Source organism: Parasteatoda tepidariorum, chromosome 10 (genome assembly GCF_043381705.1).
Source record: "Parasteatoda tepidariorum isolate YZ-2023 chromosome 10, CAS_Ptep_4.0, whole genome shotgun sequence".
NCBI lineage: Eukaryota > Metazoa > Arthropoda > Arachnida > Araneae > Theridiidae > Parasteatoda > Parasteatoda tepidariorum.
Genome location: NC_092213.1, coordinates 27,306,082 through 27,330,025, shown reverse-complemented (window position 1 = coordinate 27,330,025; position 23,944 = coordinate 27,306,082). Strand labels below are relative to the sequence as shown.

At 30.0% G+C, this 23,944-nt stretch overlaps 1 protein-coding gene across 1 annotated transcript in view; it reads right to left on the bottom strand.

Annotated features, from left to right (window-relative positions):
• LOC107453563 (uncharacterized) overlaps positions 1-23,944 on the bottom strand; it is a 413,713-nt gene that overhangs the window by 60,522 nt on the left and 329,247 nt on the right. The window lies entirely within an intron of this gene.

The window sequence follows — 23,944 nt, the reverse complement described above, 5'->3', positions numbered from 1 at the left end:
CTCAACGGACAGAGAAAGAGTATGGGTAGGAGATCCAAAATTTGGCGATTTATCATAATATATCATAGCCAAAAACAAAGCCAACTAGCATGTCCACATGGGTTAAAAAGAACACCTTGGCGATCACGAGTCGCCAACAAATTTATGTGAAATATTATAACCATGCAACCGAAACATTTAGCCGTTGGAAAATTAGAATAAAAAGTTATAAAATAGATTTTTGTTTTCGATTAGAGGCGACAGTGAATTTATATGTCTGCATAATAATGAAATAAAAAGAAAGTATCCGTTACATTGATCTGGAAGAGAAGAAATAAATATTTTATGTTCGTTTAAAAAGATTAAGTTTTTGATTTATTTTAAAAGTAATTCTTCCATTAATAAAAATAAGCTTAAGTAATTAAGGATATTTTAAAAGATAGAAAATAAATATGTGTATGCCAATTCTGGCATCACATGGTTAACAATAGTTGGCTGGTATTTTATATAATTGAAATTAAATTATAATTAAAATTTTTAATTAAAGTAAAGTTTATATAATTAAAAATAGAAATTCGGCATGAATTAAATTAGTAAATAAAATACAATGGTCAACAAATATATGTAGATCCTTTTATTAGAAATTATACTTTTTAGTAATGGCTAATTTGTCTAATAAAAAAAATCCAATATCCTTTTATGAAATTATACTTTTTAATTAACTCGTTAGTGAACCAAACTATGTTGTTGTGGCAATATAAAAGTTTTGACGAGTATTAAGGAACTGCAGTGATTTTTTTTAAATATTATAAAGTTTGTGGCTATCTAAAATAATCTGCATAACGCTCAATTTACATACCTCAGCCGTACCTCAAAAACATTATTTTTTATCGTTATTTGAACACTTAGTTAAATCTAAGGGTAAGCCAGCTGACTAAAGAAATAAGCAAGTCATTTCTTTAAAAGTTTAAATTTTATCATCCAATTCAAAATATATTAGTTAATGTTTAAAAAATTCTTCATAGACAAAATATGGGAATTTCTAATATATATAGCTTTAAAGCATATTGCATAAGTTAAGTACGTAAATTTGTTTTTATTTTTCATTGAATAAGAAATGTAAGAAGATTGCATTTTTAACTAAGAAAATTATTGCATATTCATAAAAACCTTATCTTATTATCAGGACATTGGAAATAAGTTTCAATAATAGAATACTGGTTCTTCGTACGGCGTAAGAAATGTTTTGAATTCTTAAATCAATATTAATCATAATCGAGCACCTATAACAATGCTTTTGATAAATAATAGCTGTCAATACATCGTAGTCAAGATTTATCACGATTAAGAAATTTTCAAATGAATTTAAAGTTTAGAAAATAACTTTTTTTTAATTTCAGTTATTGTTGCTTTTTACACCTTCAGGTTTATAGAAACAAGTTTCATAGCGTAATTTTATAGAAAATAATCAGGTAGTTTAATATAGTTTTCCAATTTACTTACTAAATGTTCCATGTTCATTTTGTTTTATATAAGGAATGAAAAAGGGATATTTGGGTACTTGCAATTCCAGAAGTCTACTGACACACAGACCCTAACTTATAACCTCAGCCCCAGCAGGATGTTTACGAACAAGATGGCGTGTTAATACTTAGGATATTGCTTTCTAAGTTTCTTCGCATAAGTTAGAATTCTAATTAACGTGAAGTTAATTGAATGTAAGGGCGTATCACTTATTAAAACTGTTAAAATAAAATTCTTTATTGTCAATCTCTTTTATTTAACCTATATTTATTATTTATTGATGTATTTTATATAAACCGTAATTATTTTTGTTTTGTGTATCTGTCAACTTCTTTGCATAATAATTTGTTTAAGTACTACAAGGCTTTGTGTCTTTCTTTGTGTGAAGTAGGCTATAAATCGAAATTCTATACCGTGTGCATAGAATAGACATATTTGACGAGCTAGGCTAACTCGAAATAAAATTAAACGAACAATTGCTAAAATAAACAAATGCAACGTTTCAACAACCAATTAGGATCGATACACACGTTGACGTCACATACAAGTATTTAATTGTCGGAGAACATGTAATTAACTCATAATCGCTTTTGATAAAATAGAGCTATAAGCTGACAAACACCACTGATGTTATCTTTTAAATCATTGATAACGCGCAATTGTCAGAAGTTTAATCTGTAACACTGCATAATGCTGAAACAAAGCAAAAAAAATTTGTTTTTTAGAAGTTTCTCACTTAGTACTTAATGTTTCCAAAGTATTTCGCATAAGTGCTTACATTTTTTTAACCATTTCTAGGATCGAAGGCTAAAATTTTCTCTAGTACCAAATGGTTCTGGAGTTGTAAGGGAGCCACAAAGTAACTGTAACTCTACCTTTCATTATTATAAATGGAAACACATCTTTCACGTGCACTGTAAAAAATAGTTATAGCTGCCACCGTTTTTGGTGTTTAAGGTTAACTAAAATTTTAAGGATAGCATGTAGTCACATTTTTTATTTACTTTTTCAATGTTATAATTTTATTTATTTATTCATTTTTTTACGATTTATTGGCAACACATATTTTCATGAGCATTAGTATCAGTTTATTGGCTTCATTGCTCAAAAATATTTCGCACAAAATAAATTAAAGTAATAAAATTAAAATAGATTAGGAAATAGGAGAATTTCCGCTTTCTTCAGTTTATGAGTTCCACTCCGGCGTCTCATTGATCCGAAATACCTGTTTTTATCGACTTATTTATCAACAAGCGAAACAATGGAACAAAAATAAGAGAAAACTGTCGAAAACTTCGATTAAAACAAAAACAAGCAAAACTATTCACTCGATGTTAAAGATAGTTCTATTTACCTTTTTCCTCTCTCTTCGGATATTAGCTCAAAGTTTATAAGAGCCTGAGTTTTATTTTTTTATTTCCACACATTGCTAGAAGCTCGTTTTCTAAATGTGAAATGCTAGAAGCTATTTTCGTGGAATTAGATCCTCGATCTGTTTTGTTTCATGTTAGGGATGAAATTAAATCTCTTATTTGCAAATTGTAGTACTTGAAAAGCGTCAAATTAGTACTTTGATTTCTTGCAGAAATTTTAAACAGTTTTACGTTTTTCATTGTTTTAACATCCAACTATCACAGTAAATATTATATTCCATTTACTTCACGTTTTTATGTCTGCCTTATTTTCATTTCTGCTAAAGTATAAAATTAGTACTCGATTGTTTGCAGAAATTTTATCATATTTACGTTTATCATTATTTTAAATTAAAGTACTAACACCGTAATTATTATATTCCATTTACTTCACGTTTTAATATGTCTGCTTTATTTTCATTTCTGCTAAAGTACAAAATTAGTACTAGATTCTTTTCAGAAATTTCATCATAATTACGTTTATTATTATTTTAAAATAAAATACTAGCACAGTAATTATTATATTCCATTTACTTCACGTTTTTGTATGTCTGCTTTATTTCCATTTCTGCTAAAGTATGAAATTAATACTCGATACTGTGCAGAAATATTAACAGATTAACGTTTTTCAGTGTTTCAAAATTAAATAGATGCACCATAAATATTATATTCCATTGTACTTCTCATTTTTATGTGTCTGCTTTGTTTTCCTTCATATGTTCATGTCAGGGTTTAAGCTGAGTCTAAAAATTCATTAGCAAAAAAGCTAAAATCTGAAAAAAAGTTTTAGCAAAATGCTAAAATGCCATTAGGCTTATAAAATTACTTTATATCAAACAAGTATTGTAAGTTATCTGACAAAGAATAGCTTAATGTACAAGAATATCAAAAAGAATAACTATAACAAAAAAAAAACACATTTATTATTTATCAAAACATTTTGGTTTTCGTGAACGCTAGCGTCATGGTTCTTCTTGCTAAAGATATTTAGATTTTTTCTCCTTCTTGTTAGATCAAGTTTTTTTCATGGATGTTAGCGTCATGGTTTTCCGCGGAAGCTTTTTTTTTAATGGAATTTAGTAAAATCATTTAGCAAAAATGCGAAAATGCTTTGTTGAATTTTAGCATTTTTGAGGGGTCTTTTCGCATTTTGCGAAAAAAGCTACCGTAGCGGAAACCCTGGTTCATGTTCAAACCAATTTTTTCTGAGAAGGTTCCTTGAATGTGAGATACTCTTTTTAAAATTAGGATGAGTGCGAAGCTCTCATTAAATTGTTCATCATTATTATATCTAATTTGCATATCACTGATGTCAACTTTTTGGAATTGGTCAAGTTTACTAAATTCTCAAAAGCACTATGTTTATAGAGTTATCTTTAAAAAAATTAAAGTCAGAAAAATACAGAAAAGTTGCCTTTTAATAGAATATTAACCAAGATAAAAGCATATTCACGCTCTTTTTCTTCCTAAATGCTCTAATTTAAACAATACTTTGCAATTATAATAAAGATGACTTGTTAAATATTAGATTCAATTTCTCCAAGTGCAAGGATTTTTGTTTTAATGTTATAAAATTAAATCTCTTATATGCTGCTGCTAGTGCTAGAAAAATGTAAAATTAGTACTTGATTATTTGCGGAAATTTTAACACTTTAACGTTTCTCAGTGTTTTAAAATTAAATACATACACCATAAATATTATTTCATTGCACTTCTAGTTTGTATAAACTTGATTTTTTGTCATTTGTTTACATTTGCGGCAATTTTCTCTAAGAAGGTTTCTAGGGTATAGAGCTAGGATATGAGGTACTGTTTTTAAAATAATTATTAAAGCATTACAATTATAAGATTGTTTAATATATCTAATACTTTTTTTTATTTCCTATGAGCTGCACAATCAGTCTTCCCGATGAGCAGACCTAGTGCGTTCTCCAGAAGTGGTATCCACTCGTTCAGGACCACCACATTGGGTGAGATACCGTTGGCCATGTTAATTTGGACGTCTAGTTTCTGTCACACTAGATGGCAGCACCGAGACTCTATTTGGATGCTAAAGTGCACTAGGAATTCAATTTTGCTGGAAATGCCAAGAGCACTCCAGGCACTAAGGCACTCCAGGGATCTTTTACATGCCGCATAATCATACGACATGGCGGCTGAGATCCCGAAAATCCGGTGTCTGGGTCGGGGATCGAACCCGCAGACTTGGGCTCAGATGGCTGACGACAAAACAACAGCGCCACCCAGCCACGTATATCTAATACTATTATATCTAATATTAGGAGGGCTAAGCCCTTTGTTCGCTGCCCCTCACCGCAACCCCGATGATTGTTCCGCAAAAATTGTTTTTTCTTGGCATAAATCATTTTTTATTCTACAAAACTTGAGATCACTCACTTTAAATATAAGTACTAAAAATGACTAAAATATATGTACTAAGAGGCTCCCATTTCCCACGTCCAAATATTTCCCCTACGATTATATTAGATTTATTAGTGAACATTATTTTTCCAAGTTTTACTTTTTTAAAATAATATTTAACATTAAAAGTATATTTTTACAACAAAATTGGAAAGTTCACAATTGTTATTTAATATTGTCGCTACCAAATGGAAAGATAGTTTAAGTACTACAATTTTTGCAAGTATCACATTGTACATAAAGCTTATCGAAAAGTTCTAAATCATTTAGCGAATCTCTTAAACTGCAACTTATAAAGTATATTAACGTAATTTTTCAAAAAATAATAATTATAAGGCGGTCAGTAGGATCAGACACCGATTTAAATCACTTCATTTTAAACTGTAGCATAAAATTTCGTTATAATAATAATTTTCTTAGTTTTAAACTCTTACTTTTGAAAATGCTTAAAATCAAAAACATTATAATAGCAATACTGGTAAATAACTTTAAATTGGGTTTAATATAGAAACAACACAACTGCTTTCACTTCAAATATTTTACTAGGAATAACATTTACCATTTAGTTTAATTATTAAACTGAGTTTTAAATCTGTTTACTAAATGCATAAACTTGGACGAAACAACAAATTCGATTATTTCAAAGGAATTCGGCTATTGCAATTCCTACCAGGCGAGCAGCGACTTTTAACAACACACTTCGTTTAATGCTTATTTGTTGCTAGTTTGTTGCCGTTTACTGGTAAAATTTAGAAGGAATAACACGAACTGTGACGTAAGCTATAGTATACTTAATTAGTAGAGCCCCTGAATTAGACAGGCCGACTCATCATCTATTTTTGCTCCAAAGAGCTAACATAAGCACAATGCCAACATACTTTAACTTGTGAACTTTTTTGCTCCAATATTGCTTGATAGGTCAGCTCTAATAGTATAGGAGCCTTATCAATTAGGAATACGAAAATATTGAATGGAAAACAATAACTTTATGACTTTTATTAGTTTTAGGCTGATGACAACCAGAACAATATTTAAATCAATGTGGGAAAACTGAATCCTACCATGTGATTTTCTGGCCTATAAAAATACATCGACAACAATGGAAAACTGTGCCTGACCTTTAATGTTTTTATGTTATATGGAGATTTATATCACCGGGGTAAACTGTTAGGAATCGGCCAAATTTGCTGATCTCAAAAGCTCCGTGAAGATATAAAAATAATATAATATAAGGTCTAAATAAGGCTCTAATATCTAAACTAAAATAAGGCTCAAAAGAAAAAAAAATAATAACGTTAACACATCTGCAAATTAAGGATAAGTTGTCCTTTTATGAGACAGTAACAAGTTTGAGCCAAAACGGATTAAATAAGTCAGCTCTAACTGTTATAACTTTGGGCCATATACTTATAGACAACTTTATGACAAAAAGAAAGTATTAACCATAACAAAGTATCCACTCGCATTTGGCTGAAGATAATAACTTTAATGACGAATTTAAATACTGTGTACAGAAAATTTTTTGAAGTACCAGTCATGCTCGCATACTTCTGTTTTCTCTCTTCACACAACCCTCGTATGAATTTATATTAGTTTAGGTTGAGTCCACCATCTCTTTTAATTACTATAAAGATCTCGTGTCACAAATTAGACATCTTTTATCTAAGTGCAAATATTATTTTTAAATAGCATAATTTTTTCTGATTTTTTTTCCATCGCATACCTGGGAAATGACCTTTTGTCATACAGGCATCTGGAGGGCAGATGTGTTGGCCACTCTTTCAGAGACACCATATAAGCTGGGCAAACGCTGCTCCCACACTAAGGACAGATAGTACAGTAGATGAAAGAGTATCCATGCCTTTCCCGGGAATTGAATCCAGAACCTTTCTGATGCAAGGCCAGTTCCCTGACCTTTACACAGTCATGTCAGCATTTTTTCTGAAACATTTTTATCGAGATGTTTTAATCGATATTCGATCAAATTACAAAGAAATAAATACAATTCAGAGTAGACGTTCTAATTTTCGTTCTGAAATGCTCTAATTTGAAACTCACTTTGTATACATAAGTAAGAACAACTTAAAACTAAATTTTTGAAATTTTGTTGCTGCATTTTTGACTTTCGACGATATCTGAATTGGTAAAAAAATGACTACAACGTAACAACTCATGTCGTAAATGGCGAGGAGGAAACTATGTAAACCTATTATAGTAGTTAATTTCATTTGGCTCTTCCCAAAAATTTGTGACTTTGCTTACTTCTTGTTTCATACAGCTTGCGGCTTGTTTCATAAAGCAAGATCAATTATATTTTTAACGCAAGATTTCATAATTACAAACGTGCAGTCCTTCAATTCCAAGTTGCCTTTCTATACGGTTTGGATTATAGCTTTTTTTACATGTTGGAAAAAGTTGGAAATGCATCTTAATCCTATCTTTGAGGTTTTCTTAAAGTAAAATACCATTGATCGGTATAAACTTGCCCGGTATTTCTAATACTGATGTTTTTTAAACTTATGGGTGATTGACCGGGATTGTTGCCAGATATTCCCATGATTAAGTGCCATTCCCTGGCATTCTTTACAGTGAAATCTTTGTGAGTGTGCAGGCTATTGATGAGTTATTCCTACACTGACACTTCTTTTATTCTAAATTGTGTGAAATTTGTAGCCGTCTTCGGGAAAAGGAATTATCACAACTACTGAAAAATATGAATAAGTATAATTAAATTAAATAAATAAATAAGATAACTGTATATGCGCATGTATATATTACTGCTGATGTGAAATTTCATTTTTGATTTGCGACTTCTGTTATCAAAATTTAGTTCTGTCTGCCGTATTTTAGCAGAATTTTCTGCAGTATTTTTTTAGAAAGGAAGAAATGGCGCAGTTTGCTTGTTATTTTGAAATCTGGATTCCAGAATGATTCTACTTTGATTTGGTGCATCTTTTGTCTTGTCTCACCCTTATTTTTTCTAAATCGAAGCAGACCTGGTGAATGTGTGGAAAGTCCTATAATATGAAAATACGCAACAATTAAAATGTTCTTTTACCAAGCTTGGGCTGTGGTAACCTAGTCTTTAAAGAATCGGACTCCGGTCCGAAAGGTCCCGGGCTCGATCCTTGACTCCGCTAAGACCCACCGAGTGCATGCGATAAACGTACTCGTGCCCTGTGTCTAAATTGAAATTCCCTCACAAATGAGATTTCTGCAAATGATCAAAAATTGTGTTTTCTCGCTTTTTCTCAGGAATGTTTCCCAGATGATCGCCATTGTGCAACTCAAATACGACGTTAATAAAGTAATTACCTGTACCAAGCTCTTCAATTGAGTTTTAAAATTTTATTTACATAATTCGTTTTATTGATGCGTATTTTACTAATTTTTTGTAATTTATTGTCTTAAATATTTTTGAGTGACAACAGAGAGTAAAAGGAATTTTATTAACTATTTGATTTATCCTATTATGTTTACCTTTATTTTCTTCTAATAAATCTTGTAGATTAGTTATCTTGCATCATTTGTAAATTTAACTACTGTTGTTAAGAATTAGCTGATGAAGTCAGGTTGAAGAAACTGTTTAAAACAAATAACTAAACTTTATCAAACGAATAAAAACTCTCAAAAATACGGTTTATGATCTCAAGCAAATAAATATTCTTTTAACTACAAACCATTAGTGTAAATCGAAATAAAAATAACTTTCGAGATAAATATGATTTTCTTCTCTTGAACAAATGACATGGTTTAATAGTTTTCTCCGTCGTTTATATGGTGCGCGTTCGTATATTATTTATTTGCGTTTCGTTTTTGGAGTAATCACATCCATTTTTCGCGGTAAATGTTTGAAGAACAGAAAGTTAGAAAAGTAAATCTGTCACAAAGCAGTTGGATACCATGATATGGCTTGAATTATGTACTCGACGAAAGTATAAAATATTTCTTCCGACGCTTTGAGATACATTAATCTCTAATTTTATCTACATCGAAGAGCACTTGGTCACAACTTCTTCGAAAATGATTTGTAGGTTTAGTTTCGGCTTTGGCGAAAAATATATATTTCCCTGTAGATTTATATGAGGTAAAGAGATATATATTTTTCCAATAGTGAAAAATAAATTATTAGTGAGCTTTAATTTATTTTGCGCTTTTGAATCACCAGCGTTCTTTTTATGGGGTAAAATAGAAAGATAATCGTTAAAAAATCGACATAAATCATTGCAATTTTTCTGGAATCTGAAAGCTTAAATAATTTTGAATCTTAACAGCTTAAATAATTTCTTTTTAAATTATTTTTATTGGTAGATACACCAGGTGTCATTATACGCTATTAGATTAAGTAGAACACATTTTTTAGCAGTTCAATTTGTCCAGCTATGCTCGGTATTATTTAGCACCAAAAATGATATGCTCTTGGCTATATATAGCCAGGGCTAAAGAGAATAGAAGGGCTGGTTCACTCCTTTGAAGTATCTCTCGCCGCGCCGATCATCCGACGTCACTCTAGTGACGTCACTTTGGCGCAAAGCTCGCACTTTTACTTCAAGAACGGAGCGTTTGGCCTTACTAGCTCTAACTAATATTGGATCTTTTTTTTTTGCGAGATATTCTAAGACATTTGTTATTTTCTATAATGACTTTTCTCAGTTTTTGCAGTGAATTTACAAGAATTTAAAACTATTATCGAAATGCCAGTTTGCGCGATTGCAACTTGCAAAAATTCTGATACAAAACAAAAGGAAAATGAATATTTTTTCGTGTGTTCCCTAAAGTAAAAGAACAACTATGTAAAGAATGGATTCCGAAATGACACAGTTAATATAAAACAGCAATACGTTTATTCTGTCGTAAAGAACTTTTATAAAAATTCATTATCTAAATAGAAACCGCCTCGTTACTTCATAAAGAAAGGCAGGTGAAAAGAATTAAAAAATAGATAAAGTCAAAGAAAATTAAAATGTAAGTAAAAAGTATAAATAAAATATATAGTATATAGTTGAAATTCTCCTAATTTCATAACATATTTTTTAATGTAGTTATTCTAAATATTTATGATTTTTTTTAAAAATTATATTCTCTTCAATTTAAATATCTATATATTATATCATCGTAAATTTAAATGTCTATAAACAATTGTAAAATTTCTAATGTCATTATGAACCTAAATTATTATTTTGTTTCAGTAATTAGCGTTTAAGGTTGATGTTTCCTAATGATTAAGTATGAACAAATTGCTATTAACGACATATTTTAAAATCAGGGATTCTAAATTTAACTTAACTTATCTTTATAAAAGAATATGTAGATAAAAAAAGTGTCGATATATGCCTTCATTTTTCTTAATAGTTAAAGTTAAAACTGAACTTTTTAAAATAAAGTATTTATCGTGTCATTTTCACCAACTAGCAAAACATTTTTATAAGTTTAAAATGGTATTTTTTTAATATAATAACCAAGAAAGTTTTTTTTGAACTATGTTTATGAACGGAAATAATGTGTTAATTACGTAAAGTTTGAAGGCTAATAACCAGAAAAAGTCTAACTTATTTTTACAAAGAGAAAGATGCGAAGTTATCATATCTTTGCTTGCGATCTCCGAGATCTGTGGACACAGTGACGTCATGAGGAGGGAAATCGTAGCTTCAGCTCTAAGAGCGGAGTGAACTAGCCCTTCTATTCTCTTTAGCCCTGATATATACCAGCCAACACATAATAGTTTAGATTTACCACAATTTAGCGATTTTCCTAATAAATTGGATGTCTTCTTGAAAAAAGATGTCATCGCGGGTTATTATTATTAATTACAAAATTATACATTTCAACAAAAAATGACATTAGAAAAAGTTGTTGATTTAGAAGCAATGAAGCAGTGGATTTGAAATCCTCACACCCAAATTAGGCAAGGTCGAGCAATTGTATAAATGCAGCAAAAACCTTTGTCCCCCAGTGTAATGCTGGAAAAAATATTCTGCGCTTAAATAAATCGGATTTAACTTACAGAAATAACTGTTGTCATTTAACAATCATAAGAAGCTAAGGAAATGCTTATCAAGAAATTCTAAGCACATTAGAAAGGCAATAGATATATTTTAGAAGGTAAGCGAAATAAGAATAATGTTTGCTGACAATGTTAATGGAATAGACACATTTGTCTCAGTTGTCGCCTAACTTAAGCCCGAAAAAGGAAGAAAGACGCGAAGTCCATTATTTTCCCCACATTTATTCTTGCAAACAGCTACTGTTTCTTGTATATATATTCTTTAAATTGGGGGAAGGCTTTTTTAATAATGTACTGTACTTCACTTGTTTTAGTAGTTCTAACGTTTAAATTAGATCTATATTTTGTTTAGAATTGCCTAATTTTGAATATCTAAATTTGATTACAATTATTGGAGATTTTATCTAAATATAGAATATATTTTATATGAATAAATGTACACGAAGAAAAAAGTTCTTTTAAAATTACTATACTGTATGGTAATGACATTTCTGGTCAAAAAAAAACCTTGTTAATAAAATACTGGTTAATAAAACCTGGTTAATAATTCTGGTTAATTAAACTAAAATATACTGTATTTAAATCATTCATTTGGTAATTTTTCCGTTTATGTCATAATGGTTTTAAAAATTGTACTACTTATTTAATACACGTTTAGTTAAAAATGCAAAACTGAAAAGTAAAATTAATTGAATAAATGGTTTTAATACCCTGCTCTAAGGTAACATGATTAAGTTATCAAATATTGCATTGCTTACCAAGTTTTATTATTCATGTTACCGGCAAGTATGAAACTCCGGCATTGTATAGAATGCTGGATGTTTTTACGCAAAATATAAAATGTGAGAATTCTTACATACTTTCCCTAGGCATTGTATATAATGCCTAGGCATTCTATAGAATGACAAATGCTATTTAGGCAAAGTATGAAATAAACTTCCTGATGATGTTATTATGTAAATGATGTGCATGTTACTGTGAATGATCGAAATCGGTGGTTGTTGAATTTCACCTGTGAATCTTGACAATAACATAGTCGCTTTGGTGAATGTCTGAAATATTGATTACATCCGATTTGATATTAAATTATTTGTGGATATAATTACATTTATTCGATATTTTAATACTTGCTGACGATATATTAGAAGAAACATCAGTGTTTGGACTATCGGGCAAATTTATACGGGGCAATGGCACTTGACCTTAAAAAATTATCAGTGTAGGGTATACCGGGCAGTGGCACTGAACCTTAAAAAAACATCAGTGCAGGATATACCGGGCAAATGTATACAGGGCAGTGGAACTTAACTAGACCTAGTATGACTAGATCTTTGGTAAATGTCCGAAATATATACTAGGTCTAGTTAAGTGCCACTGCCCGGTATACATTTGCCCGGTATACCCTACAATGATATTTTTTTAAGTTCAAGGGCCATTGCCGGTATGTATTTGCCCGGTATACTCTACACTGATGTTTTTTTAAGGTTCATGCCACTGCCCGGTATACATTTGCCCGGTATTCATCTTCTAATCTATCTTCAGTAAGCATTAAAATATCAAATGTAATCTATCGTCCGTAAGTATCAAAATATCGAATAAATGTAATTATATCCACGAATAAATTAATATCAAGTCGGATGTAATAAATATTTCGGACATTCACCAAAGCGACTATGTGATTGTTGACATTCACCGGTGAAAGTCGACATTCTCCAGATTTCGGTGAGTATCTGAGATGTATTTCATACTTTGCCGGTTTCTCAGTTGGCATTCTATAGAATGACTAGGCAATGTGTGAAATATAAATCATTTCATACTTTGCCGGCTAATTTTATCATTTTATACAATGTCTAGGCATTCTACACAATGCCGGAGTTCGTACTTTGCCGGTTGCATATATATATCAAAATTATATTTTATTATTAATTTTACCAAAGTCATTACTACAACGCTTCGGTATTAACTAACGAGCTTTTTTGGTGTTCCCATAGAGAAGGAAACGCAGTAAATTTTACCATATTCTGGTAGTTTTGACCATATTTTATTTTCTCAGTGAATAAATTACCATAATCAAGAAATGCCATAGATGATGTAATAATGTATCTCTGGTAAGCAAAGTGCTTTTTCGTAAATTTAAAAAACAAAATGAATAAAACTCGTAGAAGCAGTTGCATTTTACATTACAAATATTTCAATCAGTACAAAGATGTTATTTTTGATTAAATAACCCTTACTACACCAAGATCTCACTTTAATAAATGTTAGGTGAATTAACCAAATTGTTAATTTTACTAAAATTACTACCTAAGTACTTCGGAAACAATTACCAAGTTTTTTGGAGTTTCTATACAGCCAGAAACATGGTAAATTTCACCATATTTTGACTTTGTAAAAGAACGTAAAAATAGTGAAAACCAAAGTTATAGTAAAAATTTTGATATAAAATTTTAATTTAATGAAACTGAAATAAACAAAATTTACAAATTGAGACCCATATTTATTTTTCACATTTGTTCGTATTCGTATGCTTTTTTATTTTTAGTTTAGAGTTCCTTTCACTGATTTGGGTCTTCTTCAGACAGACATTTTTTTTATTTGGATCTTGAAACTCGAGAAGAAGATGATTACTGATACACAGGCACGTGACCTATAGCCTCAGCGCCAGCTGATCATTTTTAAACAAAATGGTGTGTTAAATTCGAAATAAGTGTCTCCATATGAGTTTGAATGTTAATTAGCGTCAAGTTAATTAAATACAACACCATATCCCACATCGAATTTTTTAAAATATAATTCTTTCTCCCTTACGTCTTTTACTAAAATTAGATTTATTATTTGAATATTTTATTTTAACCGTGATATATTTTAGTTTTATGCACCTGGCAACATTGATGTATAATTAGTTTGTTTAGTTCTGCATCGCTTCGTGCCTGTGTTTGTGTTAAATAAGGAATATATAGTGAAAGAATCGAAATCTTTGGGAAAGAATCTAGAATGTGTCACTTAAAAGAACTAATGCCTAAAGGGCTTAGCTTACACGAAATAGAATAGAAAGAAGACACTAACTGTGATGCCAGAATTGGCATACACATATTTATTTTCTATCTTTTAAAATATCTTTCATTACTTAAGCTGATTTTTTATTAATAGAATTACATTTAAAATAAATCACAAACTTAATCTTTTTAAAACAAACATAAAATATTTATTTCTTCTCTTCTAGATCAATGTAACGGATACTTTTTTTATTTCATGACTAATGCAGACTTATATATTCGCTGTCGCCTTTAATCGAAAACAAAAATCTATTTATAACTTTTTATTCTAATTTTCCAACGGCTAAATGTTTCGGTTGCATGGTTATAATAATTCACATAAATTTGTTGGCGACTCGTGATCGCCAAGGTATTATTTTAACTCTATATTGATATGCTGGTTGGCCTTGTTTTGGCTATGCTATATTTTAATAAATCGCCAATTTTGGATCTCCTACCAATGCTTCTGTGTCCGTCGGGAACAAATTACATGTACTTTTAAATTTGGCTTTTGACTAGGCAGGTTGTGGGGGATTCGTCTCCCATGGCCTGTCCTTATTAATATTATTATACAAAATTGATTCAACTGAAATTCTTATGGATAATATATTTTTTATATTTTGTAACTCGAGCTCTGCAAATATACTACTAAATAAAAGCCTTTTTATTAATTCTAATCCGGCTCAACTATTATTTTCATCACCCTTCTGTTTTCATGTATTCTTCAACTGGCCCACTATACGAATACAACCTCCAACATCTCCTGATTTCAGCATAATTCTTCAATTTGTCAATATTCTACAGCACCTGCCTATTCCATCTTAACATTATTGGCTCCCTAACTACAAATCCTATCTTCAAACTAACATAAGCCAGTGCCACGTTTCATCAACTCATTAGGATCAAGATACCTACACTACGTCCCCTGCAGCTATCCACTCTTTCATGTTATGTCCGGAATTTTCTTAAACATTGAGTAAATAATTAATATTTTTGAATAATTTTTGTTACACTTTATTCATTGAAAGATAATCTATTGAACGTAGTTTGCAAATTTTAAAGTAGTAAATGCATACTTTTTATTTAAAGTTGATGGTTTCTCAAAGTGCACATTTCGAAAAATACTTAAAATCTTAAAATAAAATGTTGGGTAAGTACGATCAAACGAACACATTTAAAAAAATTAGAAATATATTAATTAGTTATTAAATAAAATATTAATTAGTTATTGAATAAAATATTAACTTGTTAAGGATAAATAATTCTCCGATAGTTAACATAGAAGTAAAATTCATGACAATGCTTTTCTCATAGTTTCTATTCCCCCAATGAGCAGCTGCACCCTCTAACGTCACAAAGAGGAAACTGCTATTTAGCAATGTAGATTTGAATAGTGGACACTCATATTTCAAAAGTTTATTTCTGTATGATTACATTTGAAGTATGTATGAATAATATATTGTCAATTTTTAATGATTTGTGAAAATTATTTGTTAAAATAACTCACAAATATTAGCTTCTTGTATTAAGTATTTCTTGTATCACGAATGGTTGAAATGGAAAAAAAAAAGTTGTTGAATACAATTAAATGCTGGGGAAATTTTTTTTTTTGTGGGCTGTGGATTATTTTTGCGTTGTTTTTCCCCTCCTTTTGACAATGTTGAAGTGTTCAAGCAAAAAAAAAATTAATTTGAAAAGTTTTTTCTTTCTTTTTTTCCAGTTACATTTAATAGATTTTGAAGAGCTAATGTTTTTTTTTTGAGTTTTAATCAAGCATACTCCTATTTTTAAATCCTTGAATTATTTTTTTAAAAGTAAATGAAATAAAGAACCGCAATACTTCTTGTAAAAGTATTTTGTTACAAATAGGTTTTTTTAACGCAAGTAATTTCCGATGAAAAAATTTTTATTGTCGACAAACTGTTTTTTGAGAAGATTTTAAAGTTATTTTATTTTAACCCCCCCCCCTTTAACACGTTTTGAGTTATTTCCACTCTATTTGTGCTATTTTTTCTTTTCTTATGTAATTAATTTTTTAACGAAAAAAAACACGCTTTTCGAAAAGAAAAGAATATTATTTTTTTCTTGACAAGGCTTATTTACTTTTGCATGTAACACTATCTGAAAATTTTTTCAGATACTATCACGCCATTACTCTTTTGTAGCCAATGAGAATTTTTTTTCTATAATTCTTTTAAGCAATAGCTTTTAATAAAAATGCAATACTGTATTTGCCTTTGTGTTGTGTAGAAGTTATATGTAAAAAAGCACCAAATGTTTTAATTAATAAAGCAATGCATGTTTTTGATAACCATAAATGTAGTAGAAATTTTTTTTTATATTTTAAATTGAGTGTCAAGAATTATTTATTTTTAAAACAAAAATTTATAATACAGAATATAAATTGGAATTTATTTTGATTGCATATTATGTAAACAATTCAATAAAAATACTTAAATCTACACTTGGCAATCGCTTATTTACCCACTTTTTAATATTAAAAAGCTGTTCTCTCAAAGAAAATAATACTTGAAAGAAAATCTATTAATGTATCAAATTTGCAAAAAAAACCTGTTTAAATGACAATTAAAATTACCGGCACCTGTAGTGCCGGTACTTCTTAAATAAATATTACAGCAAAAATCACGGCATGATATTTATCGGTAAAAATGGAATTTACGAATAATTCACTTAAAGTGCCGGTACTTAATACCGAAATTTGATCCGGAATTTTTCACAGTTTATTCCTTATTTACAATTACGTAAATATCTTTTAAAAAAAAGTTTATCTCAGAAAATTGCACTTTTATTAGGATGCCTCTTTGCAACCTTGATTTTCGGAATAATACTTATTAGAACTTATTAAACAAAGCCAGAATTCGGCACTTTTGATTAAACTACTTCTGCCATTTTTTTATAACCATCTTTAAACAGCCAACCTAAATTTGAGTTTAAGGCTACCACTGTTCAACTCCATAGCCTTTTAATTTTGAACCTTATCCAGAAGACATAGGAATTCCTGAATCAAGTATTTTGAGAAATTTTCCCTTCGCGGAGGACTTGAGAACTTCATACTGAGCATAAGTATCATTTTAATTTAAATTTTTTATTTTTTATATCCGTCGTTGAACAGCAGACCCAATTTTACTAATGTTCAACTCCGTAGCCTTGTGATTTTGAACCAATCCAGAAGACAAGGAAACTCCTGGATCAGTATCCCCAGAGGTATTGATTTGTTATGGGAACATGGAGGACTTTTCGACTCGATAGATTTACGTGCATCAGTCACCATTTGCTATTCGGCCGGCTGGGATCGAACCCACGAACGCTTGGACATGGGCCCAGCGCCCTTCCAACCAGGCTATCCCGGACCTAAATCACATGAACCTAATTGCAGACAGAAACATTAATGTTTCAAGATATATGGAAGACAGTGTTGACTGTTTCTTTTTCCGCGCCAATGTTTAGAAAAATTTAATTCGATTTTTTTTACAGCCGATTTTACTCTGCAGTTTCCAATTGTGTGAAGTTTTTGGTTTGTTCAACATCTCATGAAAAATTTAATTTATTATTTTAAATAGTTAGAAACATGATTAGTACCAGGTTTAAAATTTTCTAATTCTTTTTTGTTTAAGGGTGTCGTCGAATTAAATTGGGTCCTTGTCAATAGTTTAATATCGGGTAGTATAAGAGTAGTATAACCCCGCAGTCTAAGCAGAGTCAAAATGCTTGGGAATTTGGATGCTGTGTCTCAGATGTAAAGGATTGGCACATAAAACCTGCAGCAATCCAGAGTAGTGTGATACATAATTTTTATTCCTAATTTCATAGTTAAATCTCAACAACTAGTTTATTAAAAGTTATAACTAGCAGAATACCCGTTGTTCATATGGGTAGAAAAAATAAGCATCAGGACAACACTACAAATTCGATTAAAATACTTTTAAATAGACTTGGAAACAAATAAAGCTATAATAATCTCAATGCTTTTTTATTGTTTATTATTATTTGTTGCCTTTTACGGTGGATTTACATTATTAGATATAGCAGAACACGTAATTATATAAGCAAAACACGTAACAAAAGACGTTCATCTCATCATCAAAATAAAGATTAACAGTCGTATCATCTGACATGAAGTGCTTATATCTTCAGGTAGCCGTAAAAATCTATCATAAAACTTTAAAGTATTGGTGCAGCTGTAGTTGGCATGAAATTTACTCTGACAAATTATGTACTTGTATGAGAGTATACTTGGTATCTATTAAAACTGTACCAATTACAATGATGCCAATAGCGCAAATCACCAAAATTAAGAATCATTGGTGTCAATAATAACTTGATGACTTTTAACGGCTCTGTACAATGAATTTGTGCATTTTCCCATTAGTTTTGCTTTTCAGAGCATAGCCATTTTTTTATTTCAATTAGAACTTATTACCAGAATTAATTTAGAATCATTATTGGTAATAATAGTTTGCTGATATTTTAAGATATATTAAACGAATTAGTAACATTTCTCCTTCAATTTTACCCTTTAGTTCATAGCTTATTAATTTACTTCAATTAATAACTAATACCAAATTTGTCATTGGCATCAATAATAATATTAATGTTTTAAATGTTTGTCCTCAAAGAATTAGTAACATTTATCCATGAATTTTGTCTTTTAGTACATAGCTTATTATTTTACCTTAGTAATTTAGTTACTTTACAATTAGTAATTTATCAAAATTATCAATTACGTCAACAATAATATTGGTGTTTTTTGCGTGCTTATGTTCAACGGATTAGTTCAACGGATCATTTTACTTTTTAGTACTAAACTTTTTTTTTAATTTAACATACCGTTGATTTCAAATTATTAAGTTTTATAAAAACGCGTTTTAAAATCATATGATCAAAATAAACACGTGGTTTCAACCTACCTTAAGAATAATAATTTGGTGACATAGTCTGCTTATGCTACCACGATCACGTTGATAATTCCAGTAACCTTTCATAACAAAGAAAATATAATTAAGTGTAGCAGAACTAAAATAAACAAACTTTTTTGATTAAAGATATAAGTTAGAAAACATTGCTGCGTTACCTTTAAAATATTCGAAAAAACACGTGGATTAACAAGTGGTTTCAAACAACCTTAAGAATAATAATTTGGTGACATAGTCTGCTTATGCTACCAGGATCACGTTGATAATTCCAATAACCTGGCAGAGCAATTAAAATATAATTAAGTATAACAAAACGAAAATTAGCAACCTTTTTTTATTAAAAATAAAAGCTAGGAAGCATTAGTTCGTTACCTTTAAAATATTCAAAAAAACTAAACCGTATGCAGCTTATTTTAAAACAACAAATTTCGCTAAGCAATGAGAAAATTCCATTTTTAAAATGTCTGAGTTTAAAATACAATAAAAAATGAACATTTTAATTTATTTTGAATATCGTATTTCTAGAGCTTAAGGTTCTACATCCGCAATTCGGTATGCAGACACACAGATAGATGCACCCACGCACATTATTTTCTTATATTTACAGATTTGTTGCCTTTCTCTGTGACTTTACATTATTAGATTAAGCAAAACACATTTTTGTTGTTCATCCCTTAAAAACACAGACTTACAGTATTCAGTATCACCTTGCATAATACAGTTGCTCGAGGCCACTCATGACATTTAAATTGTTTCACAATTAAGCTACTTTCTCCTATAATTATACCTTCGAATTTTTGAAGCCCCTGGATGATATACAATAAATATTCAGATTTATGCGACCAGGTTGGATAAAACCGGTACTGTATGTTGTTTTTCGCGTTTAAAAAGTTAATTTGAATACATTGAATAATATTTATTTTTGGAATTAAATGATTAAATTATCAATCAAAGTGCTAAGAGTTCAATAAAGATCGTAAGTAATTTATTTCACGGAGTTGTTTAGGAAATAAAAAGAAAACTAGAGGATTCAGTTACATGCAACTTTTCCCTGCATTCCTTTTATAATTTCAGTTGTGTTCACATTTATTTATCAATTTCATTTTTATTATCTTCATTATATGATAGTTGTTACGGTTGTTAGCTGATTCGTATACTGTTATATCGACCAAAATGTCCCCTGTGGTAAGCAATTGAGCATATGGGATCATAGTAGTTAATTTAATATTGATCATAATTTCTGCATATAGCGCAAATGAATTTTGTTTCATGCAAAAAATCATCCACTAAGTTTTTCGATTAAGTTGACTCAGGAATTACTTTGCGTTCTATGTTTGGTACAAAACTAAAAAGCGGGACACGAAAAAGCCAATTTCCATTATATGTCACTTCTGTTTAACATCCTATGAGAAATATAATTTCTAATTTCTAATCGATTTAATATTTTGATAAGTACAAATTTTATTTGGAATACGTACAAAGTCTTAAAAAATATATTCTAGATCTAATGCCCTGTTTGATTTAACAAGCTGGATTTTACTTAAATACCATTAAACATTGCAGTGGGTAGCTCAGTAAGGATAATGTTTATTTAACAAGGTATAAAGACAACAAATATGTTTATTTAACAAGGTATAAAGACACCAAAATGCTTTTCTTAAGACTTAATAATGAAATACTGAGTCATGGTGTTACGTAATTCTGCCCTTACTATTTAATTGAAGTATCCTTGTAAAAATAAAAAGGTGAAAAACTATGCCCTTTTCATAACTCCAAAATAAAGTCAAACAAATCTCTCAAACCTCTAGTCAACAATCATTGGAGTTAATAAAACAATAAAGAGAGTAAAACCATTAAAAGTTAGTTTATTTGTCTGGTGGGGCTGCAGTGTATTCCCATTTCGCTTGGAGCCGCTTTTTTCTTAAGTTAACTGGTTTAGATTATTTTTATCCCTCTTTTCTGCTTAGTAACAAAATATAGATTAATCAGTTTTAAATCATTTTTGTTCCTTCTCACAAAGAGATGATAAAAACTTGAAGTTTTAACGCTCAAAAATATAGTATTCTTTTTCACTATGAATTTCAATATATTTTATTTAAAGTTTTATGCGTCAATTTAAGTGTCAAAAAATATATAATTTTTTTATTTGATACATGTTTTCATTGATCAAAGCATTCCATAAAATTTCAAAACATCATTGCATTGTTCAAAACTATTCCGGCGATTGATTTGATAATCATTTTATTTTTACAATCAAATTGATGGAAATTCTCAGTACTTACAACTTGGTTTATCATTTTCTACTTCCCAAATTAGTAAACAAACTACTAGACTCAGAATAGTATGCTTCAGATGAATGTTCTGGTTGACTATTAGCAGAATAGTATGCTTCAGATGAATGTTCTGGTTGACTATTAGCAAAATAGTAAGCTTCAGAAGAATGTTCTGGTTGACTATTAGCAGAATAGTATGCTTCAGAAGAATGTTCTGGTTGAATATTGGCAGAATAGTAAGCTTCAGAGGAATGTTCTGGTTGACTATTAGCAGAATAATATGCATCAGAAGAATGCTCTGTTTGTGTGTCAGTCGAATGGTAAGTTTGGGAATATGTTTGAGTAATTGCTGGATTATATGTCCTAGGTTTTGTTTGAGTAGTTGCTGAATCATAGACTTGGGATTCTGTTTGAGTAGTTGATGACTCAGAGGTCATAAGCTCCGATTGAGTAGTTGCTGAAACATAGGCTTGAGATTCTGTTTGAGTACCCGATGATTCATAGGATTCTTCGAACACCAATGCAGATTCTTGAAAATCCTTCATTAACTCATCCCTTTCCGGAGAGGTTTTAATCAAATAATTTCTTACATATCTAATGAATCTACAAAAGGTATCTCTAATATATCTAAGAGTATGTCTAAAAAGATGATAGAATCTTTCCACATAATAGCGGATGGAATTTATGAATAGAACCATCATACAGAAAAGTTCTTGACCAACCAATTACAATTTTATAAACAAATATGCATACCGTAAATAAAAAACATTTTGTGATTTAGTAATAAAACTGCAATAATATTCCCCATTATTAAGAAAAACAACACATGTAGTTATTATTAGTAATAGCAGCTGCTCAATAATTAATCTTTATGCTCAACAATTGATGTATTATTGTTGAATGATTTGACATAAAATACTAGTTTCCAAATAAATATTCTACTCTTAAATGAGCTAAAGTACGTAAATAAAAGGTTTCTTATTAAAATGATGGTCAAACTAAAGTTCCAAACCTTGACATGTATATAAAACAATTGATAAAAAATATTTAGCTCATTTTAAAATTTAACCATTTCAGTTTTTGATATTTAATAAAGCCTAATTATTAACAAATAAGAGAACACAACAGAAAATTTTTCAAAAAAAGTATTGTTCCTTCTATATTTAATTGCTTATTTATTTAACTAGATAGTAAATGAACATTTTACAACATCGTACTAAAAGTTGTAACTCATATTTATCATAGAGCATGAATTTACAACTAAACTCAAACAAGCAAATTAATCTCGAGCATTATGTTTAGTAACTTCATGCATGAACATAAATACGTATTTGCTCAAACTTTACTGTGAAGTATCAATAAGACGGATGATAAAAATATCAATTAGGACTCTATTATATAAATTATTTTTTTTAAAAAAAGAGGAAGAAAGAAAAGCTCTGAAGAACAGTGTAAAAAAGGGTTTCTCAAAACTGAGCAAAAATGTGTTAGACTATTATTTGTTTCAGAGCTATATGCTCCGAAACAAATAATAGTCTATTTACTCCATGTATTCAGAATAATAGTCTAATACTTTATGTATTCAACATTGAAATTGCCTATACTTTCTTCTAAGGGAGAAATGCGTCAGAGAGAGTTGTTCGTTGGCTGTTGACAAGATTGAACAAAAGATCACCAGATTTGTAGTAAAATGCTCCAACCACCACAGTTATACAATGAGTTAGAAATATTTATATATTCCACTCGCTTAAAAGTTTTAGGATATAGCAAATTAAGCAAAAAGTGAAATTAAAATTACCGATCTCCTGACTAAGATGTTGGGATCAAATTTTCCGATTTGCAACTCTTTGTGCCATTGAAATTAGAAATGAATGTGTCATGATGTGTCAGTATATCAGCCGCTGTACAAAACTTCCTAATTCTACCTGGACTTGTATAAACAATTATTGCCAGTTAGAGCTTCCTACTATGAACCCGGAGGGCTTTGGTTCGAATTTTGCCGGCAAACAACGAAAATCTCTGTCACAAATTTCTCCTTCTTCATTACTTTTGAGACAACGTATTTTGCTCAAAAATGACTACATGCTGTTTCAATTTTGAATGCACGGGTTTTTTAAAATTCGACTGCCATTTGTTTTTAAGCTATTTCAACATACTCTAGCTCAATTTTGAGAAACTGTATTTACAGTTAGTATTTTCCATAAATTTACTTTCAAGATAGATTAACGCAGAGCCCGAGATAGTCTGGGTGATAGAGAGTTGGGCCCGTGTTCGAGAGGTCGTGAGTTCGATTCTGGCCTGCCGGAGACTCCCCGTGTACAAAATGGTGGCTAGTGCACGCTAAATCTGTTGGGCACTCAAA